The sequence below is a fragment of the Coffea arabica genome, chromosome 4e (assembly GCF_036785885.1).
Source record: "Coffea arabica cultivar ET-39 chromosome 4e, Coffea Arabica ET-39 HiFi, whole genome shotgun sequence".
NCBI lineage: Eukaryota > Viridiplantae > Streptophyta > Magnoliopsida > Gentianales > Rubiaceae > Coffea > Coffea arabica.
This window is the reverse complement of record NC_092317.1, coordinates 43414719-43428295: the sequence shown is the minus strand read 5'-3', so window position 1 is coordinate 43428295 and position 13577 is coordinate 43414719. Positions and strand designations below refer to the sequence as shown.

Genomic DNA, 13577 nt, shown 5'->3' with positions numbered 1-13577 from the left:
AATCTCACAATGAAAGGAACATAATCTCAAAATTCAAGAGACCTAGTTTAATAATTACAAAAGCAACAACAAAAAAGCGCAAATATTCCATGGTTAGGGACAAGCATATTAATGTAGGAAAAATCTATAGCATAGGAGTAAGAAAACTTTGTAGGATTTTAAACCTTTGTTCTATAATAACTAATTTTCCTCAAGTAAAAATGTAGGACTCCAAGTCCTTATATATATAAATATACTACTAAAAACCTATTTTAATTCTAATGCCAAAATGCAAATCAATCTTTATTTTTTGAACTAATTTTGATACCAGTAACAAATTCAATTATAAAACTACTAAATTTCTAAATAGGCTAGATTTAATTTTGCCAATCCACTACATGCCAATTTGATAAATGATAAGTTGCACTGCATCAATGCAAAGTCATCCAGTTCATAAACGATACCTTCATAAATTACAAATTCTCTTTTTTTACTTGGTTTCTTTACTACAACATCTTTTTTTTTTGTTTTTCCAAAAAAGCACTCTACAAAATTATTTATATGGATGTCTATGACAAATTGACAGAAGTAATTAATCTCAAATTGGTATAAACTTGCACATAATATGTTTATTGATTATTGTGTTTACATGTTAAACTCTACCTAAATCCTAAAAACATAATTTTTCTCTTATATACCCATTTATTTGTCTTGTACGAATGCATTTATGTTGTCAAATATCATGAAACTCGTATACATCCAGTGACGGAGCGAGACCAGATAGTAAGTGGGGTCAAGATTCAATACAGTAAAACTTCTACAAAACAAAACCTACAATAAAAAAGAACAACAAAATAGAAATTAAAATACAACAAAATTCTGAGATCAAGTCTAAATCTAGATGAGAGTTGAGAGTTTTCTCTTCTTACTTTTGGCAAGTTGTTCTATAATTTATTATCATTTTTTTTATCATCCCAACCCTCTCGACACTCTTCTCACCCCCAACTATCTGACCCAAGATTCAAACTTTGAACTTAACAGCGAGAAAAACTCTAAAAAATCCTCTACTAACTATTGCCCCAAATCAAATGTCTTAGTTTTGTGTTGAATACTTGGTTGAGTTAAAATAATTTTTCAATTTGTTGTTTTCTCTATTTTTGCTCCCTGTTGCTCAAGTCTCAAACTTTTTTTTTCTACTTTTTTTTTAGCTACTTTTGACTTTTTTTTCTTTATATTAGTTTTACCCTCTAAAAATTATGTTTTATTTAATGTACTTTAAGAAAAGTAGAGAAAGTTAAAAGGCACTTTGGCCTGGAAGAAGATTATTTATCTAAGTTGACTCTTAGCTATTATTGAATTGTTGAGCTGTCAGCTTTTTTAGTTATTTGACATTGACCATACTATATATATATACACACATACATATTTACATATGTGCTTGCATGCATACATACATACACATATGCATATATATGTGTGTGTGTGTATGTGCATGTATGTGTGCATGTGTGCGTCTATATATATGTATTTATGTATGTTAAATGGAGCACATACACACACACACATATATATATATACATATATTTATATACACACAAACACACGCACACACTTATATATGTGTGTATATATGTATGTACATATATATATATGTATGTATGTATGTATATATGTATGTACATACATATATACACACATGTGTGTGTGTATGTATGTATGTATGTACGTTAAATGGAGCAAAGATCCAAACCCTTTACATATCTATCTATAGTTTTGGAAATTTTAGTGTGGTCAATTGACCCCACTTGGAGCAATACAAGTGTATACATTGCCCAGTGTATACATATGTGTTAACAGGTAAAATTTGTTATAATATTTCTCAAAAACCATGAATTTAATCATTCTAGTTATTAATCTTGCCGTACATAACATTTTAGTTCCCGAAATTGTTGCTCTCAATCATTTTACACTTAATTCAGTTAACTAAATCTTGGGATACTCCACCAGTTGTTTGAACAGCATCACATTATTATTTTAAATCCATCAGTATTTAAAACTTCATTTATGTATCATTTTTTTTTGTTTGGCACCAAAGTACTAAACACAAAATTGAAAAAAGTGCATGTACATGTAGTAGTTCTTCAATGCTATAAGTGTATATTTGTCATCATGACTCAGAGTAAATATTGTTTTGGTGTAATGTATAACAATTGTAGTAGAAAAAGGGTTTTTCTTAATTGATTTTTATGCTAAATCCAATCAGTCAGCTCATTAATCGATTTTTCCATTTTGCCTATAGTATTTATTTATTTATTTATTTTTTAATTTTTATTTTTATAAAAGTTTCCGCAGAGTTTCCCCTTAAAAAAGGCCGAAACTCCCTGCCGGCAATCCACAATTCAATAACAAATTTTGCCTATTGACCGGTTTTTTGATATAAGTGCAAGTTCAATTTCGATTTTATACCCGTTTGTCTGCAAGTATACACGTCAATCAAGTAGTATATGACATGTATCGGGTCGATCCCACGTGGAGCAAGTTAAACAAGTACTAAGTCCTTATTTACTCTATTATTTAGACTAAAAATAAATTGGAATAGAAATATTATAAAAGCTACTTCCTACGATCTGATTAGATCAATGCAAGTTACAAATAGAGAAAATTAACTAAAGACTTGAATCTAGGGATGTAGATTCTACTTATGGCACAAAAGATCCAAATGAATGAATTTAACACTTGTTACTACTCTTGTTTAACTAGGGATTCATTTCCAAAATTGCCAAAATTTCATTCTCATGATAATAAGGCTTAGAACAGTCTAGATTTCTCTAATCTCTTGATTAAAACTAAATCTGCTCTTGTTCATGCATGAAATTAATTGATAAAATACACTTAAAAACACGTAAAATACACTCTTATCAAATACCCCCACACTTGAACCATTGCTTGTCTTCAAGCAATTAGAAATACAAACCAACAATGATTCAACATTTTTGAAGATAAACATATGTGCTCAGACCAACTTCATTTTCTCGAATCAAGGTAAATAACCATTATGTGATTTTTCTTTAATTCTCAAGTACTCATAATATCAAGTAAAGAAGAGCCAAATATCATGTTATCGTTTGGAAAAAAAAGAACCAAATATAGCACAATTATACTAATTCAACTCAATTTCTCATTCTTACCCAATTTTACAAGCAAGCAACTCATATAATCAATAAAGATGCTAACTAATCTCATGATCAACTTCTTATTTTTCTTAAAGAGGGATTTATTCTTTTCACATAGCTAAATACTACTTAAGTTGTGATAATGCCTTTTGACGCGAAGATCAATATTTTTAGATGAAGATCGCGGGTTACTCAACATTTCACATACTCAAGTTGCTTTTCATACTTTTAATTCGAGTGCCGTTTTACGCGAAAGTCGACATTTGTAGATGAAGACTCCCGGTTACTAAGTACAAGAACCATTGGAGTAAAATAAATTTTATTTTTCATCTTTTTTTTTAATATATAGAGAAAGAATAAAATTCCCTCTAAAGAATAATCATGAGAATAGTGTGACACTTATTGACCATATTAATTTCTTAACTTATAAAATCAAATAAAAAGAAGAAAATTCATCAAATATGTAAGATATAGGCATAATTTTCTCCACTTTACTAGATACACTTTCCTACAAATGTAAAAATTATAATTACATAATAGTCATTTTCAAGTTAAATTAGAAAAGAAGTTTCAAAACCACACATATTTATTTCAAAAGGATAATTGACAAAATTGTATTTGTTTATTATTTATAAGGTTTTGAAAAAATTTTGACAGAGTCTCTCTTTAAAAGTGGATTAAACTCCCTGCCAGCAAACCCAAAATAGACAACATTTAAACCAAGTAATATTTTCAACTACTTGTCCACACATTAAACATAAAAACTTCTAAAAGTACCACACATTTCTTGCCCCACACTTAGAATACATATTATCCTCAATGTGTAGGGAAAGAAAAGAAACAAAAGAAAGGAACAAGTGACTCCCCAAGTGAGATGGCTGCGGTCCAGTGAAGCCTTGAATCATAAGCCATCTACCGATCAACAATCTATAATCAATGATCTATTAATAACTGCCACAAGTTCCAATAAAAATAAGAGATGTAAGTTAAACATTTTACAAACAAAAGATGAACAAAAACAAGCAAACAAGCAAGCAAAAGATGAACAAAGAGGCGGCCCCAATCATCCTCTTCATCATCATCATCATCGCCATTCACGGGAGATGGATGTATACTGAGATGATCTTCAATGTGGTTCAGGTGAGTATCCACTCTAGTTAAATGGTGTTCAAGGTCATCCAAGCGACCAAAGAGTCGCTACCAATTGGTTTGTGGCGAAGGAGGAGGAGTTGCCACAGTAGAAGGTCTAGCTTCCCCTCGACCATGTCTAGCCTTCTATCTCCGCTCTTGAACAAGTCGAGGAATCTCTCCCATGCCAATACCAAGTCGATGGAGAGTAGAAACCGATAATTCAGTTCTCGGTGTAACGTACTCCCACCTCATGCCTTCCAACTGAACTTCAAAAAATGGAAAGATCAAAGTAAGTAGACGAGAAAATGATAATTTGAAAGACGTCGTCTTACGCCACGCCGTAGACCGAATATGGCTAATGATGATGTTAGGCAGTGAAATTCGAGCATAAGGAGAAGTCCGATTATGGAACATGTAATCAAGGAAGTAGATGTCGCTCTTGCGGACCTCCGTGTGCCCCGTCTTTTTGGGAATGACATTATAAGCTATCATATAAATAATGAGACGATAGCGAAGTTCAAAAATATTTGCCAATATAGTCTCCTTCCTCGTAGAGCGAAAAGGTTGGTACTCAAGACCAAACCTAGCCATGGCCAACGATAGATCCCACCTCCTATTTGGAGGAACAAACTCCTTCTTCAAATCAACTGGACGTCCTTCATCCATACACCCTAAAATAGCAGCCAATTGTTGTCGTGACAAGACGATTCGTCTCCCACGCACCCACGACTCAACCATTTCACCACTTTGGCGTGCCTTACTCTCAATGTTGGCGTAAAACTCTCGCACCAAGTCGGGATAATAATGATTGGGTAGGGTGAGAATCAGAGCCCACCCAAACTGAGCAAAAGCCTCCGAGATGCGATACACCATCTCAACCACTGGACTAACGTGCATCTCGAACAAGAACTCCAAATTAGCATGCTCCTCATGCCACTCTTGATTCCTATGATTATTGAATCTAGTACTGTCAAAAATAGATGTCATCCCTCCACGAGAGGTGCCCTCACCAGGCTGTCGGCTAACTGGTGGAGGAGAAGGTGACGCCTCCTCCTCAGTCACTTCCATCTCCTCATTAACCTCCCTCTCATCACTGTTGGAGAAGGAATATATCACTCTTCCTCCCCTTATCATAGTACCTAATAAAAAGAATGCAATTATCCACATGTACTAGGACACAATTCATAAATTGGCAATAAATATCCTGAATTGATCCAAATAATCCTCAAATTCATTTCTTCAAGTTATAAATCATCCAATAACTTACTTATCGGACCATACAAGAAGAGACATATTTTATGCCAAAAATTGATCAAAATCACCAATTTAATCAAGATATGTAACAAGTATAACTCAATCAGTGAAAATAGCAGCAATCATGATTATAGCAATATATAATTAACAACAATAATGTGTAATTAACTATAACCATGGTTAGACAAAAATTAAACTAATTAACTCACAAAATCAACCAAATTACTTACTATACACAATGCACATGCTAAAACATCATCAACTAGCCATTCGTAACCATAATCATTGATCACCAATGGCTTAAAAACATCCTAAACCAACTTTCTAATTTTAGCCAAATATAGCAATTAAAAAAAATAAAAAACTATCAATCATCAATTTGCTATATTTGAACATGTAATCATGCATAAACAACCTTAATAAGCATAAATGAGGCCAGAAACATCAATATACATAATCAAAAATTTGAAATTAGAAGATGTCAGAAAGTTCAGGAAATTGAAAAATATGAACTTCTAAAATCCAAAGATTTGATGAAGAAACTTACCTCAATCACGTAGAAAGATGTTTGGTGAAACTAAATATGTGAAAAGCCCTATGAAACACCCTCCAATTGAAGAAATTAGAATCTAGAAACCCTAACCTTCAATCTCTTTAAAACCGATGTTTAGGTATTTTTGTTGAATTTTAATCGGTTAAAAAGGTTTATGATGCTAAAAAGGTGTTGGGTTGATTTTTTATTAGCAAGGACATTGAGCAAAAATGAAGATTGGTGAATTGGGTGTGAGAAGAAGAAGAGAAACGCGGCTGGGAGGAAGAGAAAATGAAAAACATTGAAGCAGAAATCGCGTTTTAATGCCTTGGGCATGAACTGAAACCGCAACTTCACAAAACGCGCCTTTGAGTCGCGTTTTGTGTTGAGTTGCGTTTTCAGTGTAAAAGTTGCAGGATCCAAAATGTGACTTAGTACAAAAACGCGACTTGGAGTTGCATTTTCGAAGGCGCGTTTTGTCCTTCTGGAATAGGCTTGAAAATGCGACTTACTGAAAATGCGCCTTTATGTCGAGTTTTGAAGGCGCGTTTTCTGTACAAATGTTGCTGAATTGAAAACGTGGTTCAATGAAAACGCGACTCCGTGGTGTGTTTTCAAGCAAGCTACATTTTTTTCTGCAACTTTTTGCAGAAATGCAAACTTTGAAAAATTACACATGTTACCCCATTTACTCAAAATGCATCATAGATCATTCTTTTGCAAAATTATCAATGTACGCATATGTAAAATGATTAAAACATGCAAATTACCCCCTTTTAATGCATCGAAAACACCTTTAACACAAATCGAGGGGTTGAGTTCCATGATCAAACTTCGCCTTTTCCACTTCAAATAGTCATCTTTGTTTCCCTTTACCAACCCTATGACATACAAACAACAAATTAACTTAAATACATGTATTAAACAAAAAATCACTCCAAATTAACACATATAACTTAAACATTGGGTGGCTTCCCAATTAGCGCTTTTGTTTATAGTCATCGGCTCGACTCACAGGTTCGAATTCTTAAATTGAAGAAGAGTCGCCCAAAAGACATATAAGTCCCTTGGGAACGAGTTCACCTGCTAAGTAGGGTTTTAAACGTTGCCTATTGACCTTGAACCGCTCATTTCTTGTATTAGCTACTTCAACAGCTCCATAAGCAAATACTTGAGTAACTTCAAATGGTCCCAACCACCTTGACATAAGTTTTCCCAGAAATAACCTCAGGCGTGAGTTGAATAAGAGCACTTTTTGCCCTACCTGGAATTGTTTAGGAATAATATGCTTATCATGCCAATATTTAACCATTTCTTTATAAATTTTAACATTTTCATAAGCATGTAGCCGGTGTTCCTCCAATTCACTTAATTCAAGTAGCCTCCTTCTACTTGCAAGATTAAAATCCATATTAATTGTTTTAATAGCTCAATAAGTTTTATGTTCAATCACTACAGGTAAGTGACAAGTTTTTCCATAGACTAAACGATACATCGACATCCCTAAGGGTGTCTTAAATGCCGTTCGATAAGCCCATAGTGCATCATCTAGCTTTGTAACCCAATTTTTGCTTGACTTATTCACGGTTTTGTCCAAGATGAGTTTTATCTCTCGATTAGCTAACTCCACTTGTTCGTTGGCTTGAGGATGGTACGGAAGTGATATCTTGTGCCTACAGCCATATTTAAACAATAAGAAATCCAGTTGTTTGTTACAGAAATGTTTTCCTTCATCACTTACTATGGCCTTAGGTATACCAAACCTGCAAAAAATGTTCTTTTTAAGGAACCAGAGTACAATCTTAGAGTCATTAGTAGGTGAAACAATTGCCTCTACCCATTTAGAAACATAATCCACTACTATTAAGATGTACTTATTATTAAAAAAAACTAAGGAATGGTCCCATAAAATCTATACCCCACACATCAAATAACTCAACTTCTAAGAAAGTAGTTGGGGGCATTTCATTTTTTTGAGATATATTTTCAATTCTTTGGCATGCATCACAACTTTTAACATATTTTCTAACATCTCGGTACATAATTGGCCAATAAAACCCTAATTACCATACCTTTACTATAGTTTTTGAAGTGCTAAAATGACCACCTGTTTCGAGGTAATGACAGTGATATAAAACATTATGTACCTTATCTTCGGGAATATATTTGCGCACCATACCATCGGCACAATGTTTATTAGCAAGGGTTCCTCCCAAAAGTAACTTTTGATATCATGCAAGAATTTCTTCTTCTGATGAAAATTTAAACCCTTTGCTATTTCTCCACTAACCAAATAATTAGCAAAATCTGTATACCATGGAGAATTGATAATTGTTAGGACAAACTCATCTGAAAAATTCTCTTGAATAGGAATTTGGTCATTAATTGGGATATATTCTAAGTGTGATAGATGATCTGCCACGAGATTCTCCATTCCCTTTTTGTCTTTTATCTCCACATCAAATTCTTGCAATAAAAAAATCTACCGAATTAGTCTAGGTTTTGCGTCTTTCTTATTTAGCAAATATTTAAGAGCCGAATGGTTCGTATATATGATAACTTCAGATCCTACTAAATAAGATCTAAAGCAAATATCACTGTCAATAGTTTTTTTTTCTGTTGTTGCATAATTGAGTTGCACCTCATTTAGCAACTTGCTAGCATAATAAATCACGTGCAACCTTCCTTCTTTCTTTTGTTCCAAAACTGCTCCAACCGCATAGTCACTTGCATCGCACATCAATTCAAATGGTAGTGACCAATCGGACGAAATTATAATTGGAGCAGAAAATAATTCCTTCTTCAATCTTTCAAAAGCAACCATACAATTATCATTAAATTGAAAAGAGGTATCTTTACATAATAAATCACACAACGGCTTTACTATTTTAGAAAAATTCTTAATAAAACGTCTATAAAAGCCTGCATGCTTTACAAAACTCCTTATCCCCTTGACATTGCTTGATGACTTCAATTTTTGTTTATCCACCTCAATTCCCTTAGAAGAAATCTTATGTCCTAAAAAAATTCCTTCTTTTACCATAAAATGACATTTCTCCCAATTTAGTACAAGATTTGTCTCCTCACATCTCTGCACAATCAAATCCAAATTATGAAAATAATGGTAAAAAGATGAACCATACACAAAAATTATCCATAAATATCTCCATAATTTTCTCAATATAATCCGAAAATATAGCCATCATGCAATGTTGAAAAGTCGCAGGAGCATTGCAAAAACCAAATAGCATCCTTCTAAAGGCAAAAGTGCCATAAGGACATGTGAATGTGATTTTCTCTTGATCCTCTGGAGCTATAGCTATTTGATTGTATTCTAAAAATCCATCAAGAAAATGGTAAAATTCATAACCGACTATTCGCTCCAATAATTGATCAAGAAATGATAAAGAAAAATGATTTTTTCTTGTTACCGCATTTAATTTGCGATAATCGATACATACTCTCCACCCAACCACAAGTTTAGATGGAATCATCTCATTATTTTTACCCACAATTGTAGTTATTCCACCTTTCTTTGGTACAACATGAATTGGACTGATCCAAACGCTATCGGAGATAGTAAAAATTATACCTGCGTCAAGCCACTTAAAAATTTCATTTCTTACCACTTCTTTCATGTTTAGATTGAGTTTTCTTTGTATTTCCACCACTGATTTACAATTGTCCTCCAATAAAATGCAGTGCATGCATATAGAAGGACTTATACCTTTAATGTCTGAAATTTTCCATCCAATTGCCTTCTTATGCTTTCTTAGAACTCTTAACAACTTTGCACACTGCTTATCATCAAGATCAGCACTAACAATTACCGATAAAGTGCTATTTTCTCCAAGAAATTCATACCTTAAATGAGTAGGAAGTGGTTTGAGCTCTAAATTTGGAGGTTCAATTTTTGAAGGCAGTGGAAGCCCTTTTCCTTGGCCAAGACTTTCATAGACATTACCCCTTTTATAGGGTGCTTGAAAATCCAAATACTTGGCCAATTTTTCAATCTTTTCACAATCACCTTCTGGCATACCTAAACTCATTAAACAATACTTCAGAGGATCGAAGTCAAAATTGACTTGACTCATCTCTTGGGTTAGTTTATCAATTGTGGCAATAGAATAAACATGATTGGTAAAAAAATGGTATTTTTTCATTTCATTCAAATTAAATTCTACCTTTTCTTCACCTATTTGAAACTTAAGCTTGCCATTTTTGACATCAATAATAGTGCCTGCAGTAGTTAGAAATGGTCTACCAAGAATAATTAGTATAAATATATCTTCTTCCATATCTAAAATCACAAAATTTACTGGAATAATAAATTTTTGAACTTTTATCAATACACTTTCCAACACTCTTAATGGATATCTAAAAGACCTATCCGCTAGTTGCAAAGTAATATTAGTGCGTTTAAACTCATGCAAACCTAATTGTTTAGCCACCGTTAAAGGAATTAATGAAATACTAGCACCAAGATCACACAATGCTTTAGAAAAATCAATGTTACCTATGGTGCAGGGTAGAGAAAAACTCTCCGGATCTTTCAATTTCGGTGGTAGCTTATTTTGTATGATGGCACTGCACTCCTCTGTTAATGCTATTGTTTCGCAGTCTTCCAACTTCCTTTTTCTAGTCATGATTTCCTTGAGAAATTTTGCATATGGAGGAATCTATAAAATAGTATCGGCAAAAGGAATGTTAATGTGCAATTGTTTGAAAATTTTAATAAAATTTTCAAAATCTTTATCAAACTTATTCTGCTTGAGTCTTTGTGGAAATGAAGCCGTAGGAGGTATCGGAATGGTAGCGGAAGATGATGGTTGATTTTCTCTTGGATTCTCCCAACTATTTTCCTCCACAATTGCCTCTTGGTTCGTTCTCTTTTCTGTATGTTTTTCACTCTTATCTTTCTCACCTTCACTCACTGGAGGATCCTCTAATTGTTTACCACTACGAAGAGTAATGGCTTTGACATGCTCCTTAGGATTAACCTCCGTTTTGCTAGGTAATTCTCCTTGATTTCGATTGTTCAAAGAACTGGCAATTTGGCCAATTTGAACCTCTACATTCCTATACATTGTAGTAAGTTGGTCCAATCTTCCTTCTACTCTTTCAAATCTGTCCGAAGTCACTTTAGTGAGTTTTTCCACCGCAATCTCCGAACTTGATTTAGTTTTAGCTTGTGGTTGCCTTGGTTGGAATCCCGGTGGATTGGCTGGCCTTGGTTGATTTCTTTGGTCTTTTCATCCAAAATTTGGATGATTTCTCCACCCTGGATCATAAGTGTTCGAGTAGGGATTATTTTGAGTATTACGATTGTAATTGTTGATAAATTGTACCTGCTCAAAATCAACACATTCATTCGCATCATGTTCGCCTCCACATATAGAGCAACAAGCTACATGTGCATTAGATGAACTTGGACCAACTCCGCCTTGTCTACTTAGTAACTTCATCACATTATTCATTTGAGCACTCAACATATTGAGAGTGTTCATTTCTATCATACCTGCGTGACGTCTCGTATTATCTCTCTCATTGGCCTATTGGTAGTTATTTGTGGCCATTTTTTCTATCAAATTCTGAGCTTCTTGGGGTGATTTATCCATTAGAGCTCCACCTACAACTGCATCAATCATAGTTTTAATAGAAAAAGATAAACCATTATAGAAGGTTTTTACGATTAGCCAATCGGGCAGTCCATGATATGGACACTTTCGAAACAAATCTCTAAATCTTTCCCACGCCTCATATAATGATTCACCTTTCAATTGGCTAAAACTAGTGATATCCATTCTAAACTTAGTAGTCTTGCCCAGTGAAAAATATTTATTCAAGAATGCTCTTGATAAATCATTTTATGTGGTGGAAGTGTTAGGAGCATAAGAGTGTAGCCAAGTTTTAACCTTATCTCTCAATGAAAATGGGAACAACCTTAGTTTTATAGCATCATCACTAACTCCATTCATTTTAATTGTATCACATATTTTCAAGAATATAGCTACATGTGAATTAGGATCTTCTACTGCATTACCTTCAAATTGAAATTGTTGAACTATTTGGATAAGTGATGGTTTAATTTCAAAATTGTTAACATTTACTGTAGGCTTTGCTATGCTTGTTTGAGATCCTTGTGTCCCCGGTAGAGCAAAATCTCGTAGAGCTCGCCTATTTGTTTCGTTTTCTGCCATCTCTTCTTCAAATGGTATATCTATTAAGATTTTCTCTATCGGTTACCAAACTTCTTGTTTCTCTTGATGTGGTGTATGCCTCATTTATCTCCATAGTGTCCTCTCAATTTTTGGATCGAAAGATGTAACTTTCCGAGATGTCTAATGCATGCACTATAAAATATGAGAGATTATGCAACTTCAATTGTCAAAAATTGATTAAAATACAAAGGTGTCTAAATTAATAGAGATTATTAGGCCCTAATATTGCCGCTCCCCGGCAATGGTGCCAAAAATTGGATGGATTTTTGATATAAGTGCAAATTTAATTCCGATTTTATACCCGTTTGTCTGCAAGTATACAGGTCAATCAATAGTATATGGCATGTATCGGGTCGATCCCACGAGAAGCAAGTTAAACAAGTACTAAGTCCTTATTTACTCTATTATTTAGACTAAAAATAAATTAGAGTAGAAATATTATAAAAGCTACTTCCTACGATCTGATTAGATCAATGCAAGTTACAAATGGAGAAAATTCACTAAAAACTTGAATTTAGGGATGTAGATTCCACTTATGTTATAAAAGATCCAAATGAATGAATTTAACACTTGTTATTACTCTTGTTTAACTAGGAATTCATTTCCAAACTTACCAAAATTTCATTCTCATGATAATAAGGCTTAGAACAGTCTAGATTTCTCTAATCTCTTGATTAAAACTAAATCTGCTCTTGTTCATGCATGAAATGCAAAATTAATCCACTTGAATGTATTCATATTCTCATGAACCTACAACTCAAGCTCTACTCATGTTATTCCATTATTATTACCAATTCTCATTGAGTAATAACAATTATAAACTTGCTATTGGTGATCAAACAACAACAAGTAATCAACATGCACAAGAAGACAAGTTAATACAAGATGCAACAAGTGTAAATCACATTCAATTCATATCATTTGGCCATAAGTTTCACCTACTCCCTAGATATAGAAATTTAGCTACTCATGAATGATATAACAATCAAACTCATAACTTCATTAACGGAAAATATCATAAGTTACAAGTACAAGAAGAATAAAGAAAAGTTTAGCCAAGTTAATGGTGAACCCCCCAAAATTCTGCTATGTCTTGCACTAGATGATTATAAGATGAAGTCTCCAAGTGTTCCTGCAAAATTTGCTAGCTAGAGAGAATGTGTTCTACCAGAAAATTGCTCTCCGAATGTCCCTAGACCTCCCCATGTTCGTCTGCATAAAAACGGCTCAAAAGCTCCTCTCCACCGGTCAAATTTTTCACCCTTTGATTCTCCAAAAACCATAGTT

The 13577-nt window shown here is 33.6% G+C and overlaps 1 non-coding gene across 1 annotated transcript; it reads left to right on the top strand.

Annotated features, from left to right (window-relative positions):
* The first annotated feature begins 11775 nt into the window (after nt 1-11775).
* LOC113743112 (small nucleolar RNA R71) lies at nt 11776-11882 on the top strand. Its single transcript, XR_003460998.1, has one exon. It is a non-coding gene; the product is annotated as a small nucleolar RNA R71 (small nucleolar RNA).
* The last annotated feature ends 1695 nt before the right edge of the window (nt 11883-13577 follow it).